This window comes from Talpa occidentalis, unplaced genomic scaffold (genome assembly GCF_014898055.3).
Source record: "Talpa occidentalis isolate TD23 unplaced genomic scaffold, MPIMG_talOcc4v2.1 talOcc4.16, whole genome shotgun sequence".
Taxonomy (NCBI): domain Eukaryota; kingdom Metazoa; phylum Chordata; class Mammalia; order Eulipotyphla; family Talpidae; genus Talpa; species Talpa occidentalis.
Window position 1 is genome coordinate 75,618,086 of NW_023601653.1, and position 4,082 is coordinate 75,622,167.

At 56.2% G+C, this 4,082-nt stretch overlaps 1 long non-coding RNA gene across 1 annotated transcript; it reads left to right on the forward strand.

Annotated features, from left to right (window-relative positions):
* The first annotated feature begins 607 nt into the window (after positions 1–607).
* Positions 608–3,504, forward strand: LOC119248393 (uncharacterized). The gene is made up of 3 exons (XR_005125920.2): positions 608–926; positions 1,916–2,074; positions 2,504–3,504. It is a non-coding gene; the product is annotated as an uncharacterized LOC119248393 (long non-coding RNA).
* Positions 3,505–4,082: the final 578 nt, after the last annotated feature.

The window sequence follows — 4,082 nt, forward strand, 5'->3', positions numbered from 1 at the left end:
GCTCGCACCCCCGGGCCGGCGGCCGGCGTTCCCGAAGACCCCCGAGGGCTCGAGCTGAGCGCGAGGCGGGGCCGCGGGGGGCCGGGGGCCGCGGGGATCGGGGGTCGCGGGAGCCGGGGGCCGCGGGGATCGGGGCCGCGGGGATCGGGGGTCGCGGGGGCCGGGGGGCGCGGGGATGGGGGCGCGCGGGCCGGGGGGCGCGTACTCACCCACCGAGCGCGCGGGGAGGCCGAGGGCGCGCAGCCGGGCGCCCGCGCCGGCACCAGGGACGAGCGAAGCGGGGGGCCGAGGAGACGCGCCCGCCGCGCGCCGACTTCCTTACTTAGAGCCCGCCCCGGCCCGCCCTGCGCCCCGCCCCCGCGCGCGGGAGAGAGACCCCAAAAGAGGCGGGAGAGGGCGGGGAGCGAGCGCGGCCGCCGCTGCCACGGGCCGAGAGCCGAGGGCGCCAAAGACGAAACGCGGCGGGCGCGCCCGGCCTCCCACACAGCCCCCCGGATTTGCGCCCTCGCGTGGGGGCGGGGGGGGCCTAGGAAGGTGGAACTGGGAAGGCGGCCTCTCACCCCAGCCTGGCGGGGCTCTTTCCCGACGAGCCTGGGGGACACTTGCTTTCTGAACGCCCCGGGCTGCGCTTTGGAATAGCCCCGGGGCGGCCGTCCCCCCACAACCAAGGAGGACGCGATCTGGGGAAGCCGGTCCCCCCGCGCCCCAGACCTAGGTGCGTCCCCGGCCGAGGGAGAAAGGCACGTGACCCCAACAAAAGAGAAACAGAAAAAGGAAAGCAAGTTCCTGGAAAGGATGAGGAAGCACAAGGGGGCGAGGAAGTTGCTGCTTCTGAGCTGAAGAACAGAAACTGAATCTTCAAAAAAGCAAAAGCTGGGAAGGACGGATAGAAAACCTCATCTCATGGTCACAGTAAAATACTAAAAGTCAGTGATGTTCCACTTTCTACTACTTTCTGATTTTTTAAAAAAAGATTTTATTTCTTGATGCATACAAGAGCTGGGGTACAGGCCAGAGATATGGGGGGTGAGAGGATTCACCGGCGACAGAGCGGGGAGCAGAGCAGGTGGATCACTGAAGTACACTGCTGAGGGGAGCAGCGGGTGAGCCAGGAGAGGTCTGCGGCGCCATGTGGGTATCTCCCTGGCCCGGGATCCATCCTGTGTGGCAGAGGTTTCGTGCAGCTTCACAGTGCTGCGCCTAACCCCTTGCACCACCAGGGAAGCCCCTGTGTTCTGATTTTTCTTAACTGACTGGCCTTCATTTTAAATGACCAATAGCTTTTATAATAAAAATGTCATAATGGTATAGTTTGTTAAACTAAAATTCAGGCAGCATTATGCATACTTCCAATTTATTTATTTATTTATTCTTTAAAGATTTATTTATTTTTATACAAGAGCTGGGGTACAGGCCAGAGGCACAGGAGGGTTCACCAGAGACAGAGCAGGGAGCAGAACAGGCAGAAGGACCGAAGTCCACTGCTTGAGGGGAGCAGCGGGCGGCAGGAGAGGTCTGCGCGCCATGTGGGACCCTCCTCCGGTGGCCGGGGAGCAGCCGGGGATCGAACCGGTGCTGCAGAGGCTGCGGGCAGCTTCGCAACCCAGCGCTCAACCGCTGCGCCACCAGGGAGGCCCCCTATTGCTAAACTTTCAGCGACAAATGACATACTTCTTCGCCTTCTTACACAGGACTCTGGATATGTCATTTTTTCTGTGCCTTGGGGGTCAAGGTCACCAGCAGGACCCCTGTGCTGTCAAGCGTAGCTTTGGTTCCAGCCACGCTGTTTTCTGGCCCCAGAGGACACGTCTGCTCGCCTCTCTGTGCACCCCAGACATGGCAGTTCCATTCACCCTGCCTCCAACATTCTGTAAATCTTTGTGCAGACCTATGTTTTCCCTTCTCTTGAGCATAGGAATGGAGCTGCTGGGTCACAGGCTCCGGGAACACTGAACTTTACTAGAAAGTGCCAGCTGTCCACAGTGGCTTTCCGTTCTGCACCCCACAAGCAGCTGGCTCGCCTCCGGCACCTTGCTCCAAAGCTGTCATCTTCTTGCTGATGCTTCTTGCCAAGGTAAGAGTCAGAAATCAAATCCTGGGCTGGGGGGATGGACGCCCGGGAGGGGCAGGGCAACAAGGGAAATTATCAGAGGTGACAATTCAACTTTTTGCGAGGGTGTAACCGACTGAGCAGTCAGAATCTGAACTCAGTTTCACTTTTCTCCAACATACCTTACTGTTGCTGGGCTGCTCCTCCTGTGAACCCCCAAACTCCCTTTCAAAGCTCCCTTTATTGAAGCAGAAAGAGCCTGGCATTTTCAAAAACATCTTTAAGGTCCTAGGAGATTGTTTCTAAAGTTATTGTCATGGCTGGATTGTATTCCCCCTCACCCTGAGTCCCTCAGAGTGTGACTGTGTTTGGAGACAGGGCCTTTGAAAAGGTAATTAAGGTTAAGTCAGGCCATCGAGGGGCACGTGTCCTATCTGAGTGGTGTCCTTATAGGAAGAGGCGATCTGGACAGAGGCACCCGTAAGGTGGGTGTGAGGAAGACAGGAGAGGCGACCAGCTACCGGCCCCAGGGTGAACCTCAGAAGAAACCAGCCCCGACACCTTCATCTTGGACATCCAGCCTCCAGAATTGTGAGCAAATCTGTTTCTGCTGTTGAAGCCACCAGCTCTGGGTGCTTGTTATGGCGGCCCCAGCAGGCTCACACGCCCACTGCTGCTATGAGTCACCGTGCTCAGTTGGAGGGGCCTGGGTTTCTTTCCCTTTTACTGCTTGGGTTCCCACCAGGGGAGCTCCTGGCCCAGAGCAGGCCTCATCTGTCTTGTCCTGCCCTGAGGACAAAGTCAAAGTTTACCATTTTATAGCTAAATTCAAATCTTTTCCCTGTTTTCACAGGCTTGGGTCCCTTAAGATCCTTTTTGAAGTCTGTTTCTGACAAGTCCAGGGGACTTTTGGGGTGTGGTGTTGGGACTCCCTGAACCCCTGTGATGACCTGGTCTTTTCAGGCATAGGCCCTGGGCCAGGTCACGCTCACACCCAGACTCAGATTCAGGCACCTGCATGGCCCTGAGTGTGACCCTAGCACTGGCTGGACGACCCAAGGGTGAGGCACGCTGTCATGTTCAAGGGGGAGTCTGGGGAACTGAGGTCACTGACATCTGACTTCCAGATGCCTGGAGCGTTCTAGGGCGAGGCCGGCCCAGGCTGACAATCGGGTTGTGGGTAACCCTAACCCTAAAAGGAAAATCTGCTCCATCTCAGGTCGTTCAGAGAGGAAGAGACACTATTCTCAATTGGGCACTTTTTGGGGGGTCCCCCAGAAGTTCTGTAGGCTTCCCCCCTCCCCTGAGCCAGACTGACCTTTTTTTTTTAGTTTTTTTTTTTTTTAAGATTTATTTATTTATTTATACAAGCACTGGGTACAGTCAGAAGCCCAGGAGGGTGAGAGAATTCACCAGAGCCAGAGCAGGGAGCAGAACAGGCAGACTGACGAAGTACACTGCTGAGGGGAGCAGCGGGTGGCAGGAGAGGTCTGCACGCCATGTGGGACCCTCGCCGGTGGCCGGGGATCGAAACAGCGCTGAAGAGGCTGCGGGCAGCTTCGCAGCCCAGCGCTCAACCGCTGCGCCACCGGGGGAGGCCCAGACTGACCTTTGATTTATGCTGAAAAGCAGATCTCCAGCTGCGGATATTATCTCCCCAATCTTGATTTAAAAGTCACTTTTTGTGCCTTAGAATAGAAAAAAAACATTTTTTTTTTCAAGTCTCCGGTACAGTGGAGTGTGTGACCCATGCTCGCCTGTTTTTAGCACTTGTGTTTTCTTTTCTTTTCTTTTTTTTTGGAGGGCAAGTGTGCAAGAGCCAGGCCCGGCTCCCCACATCACCTGTCACCCTGTGGCGGAATTTGCGGTTATTTATTTATTCCTTGTATTCTCTGTCCCATGCCCTTCATGGCTCCGTGAGAGGCAACAGTCATAATGTGTGTTACATGGCACATGTTTGCATGAAGTCTTGTAAAAAAGCACATGGTTGCTCGTATTTTCTAGGGTTGATCTCATGTCCTCACACAGAGCT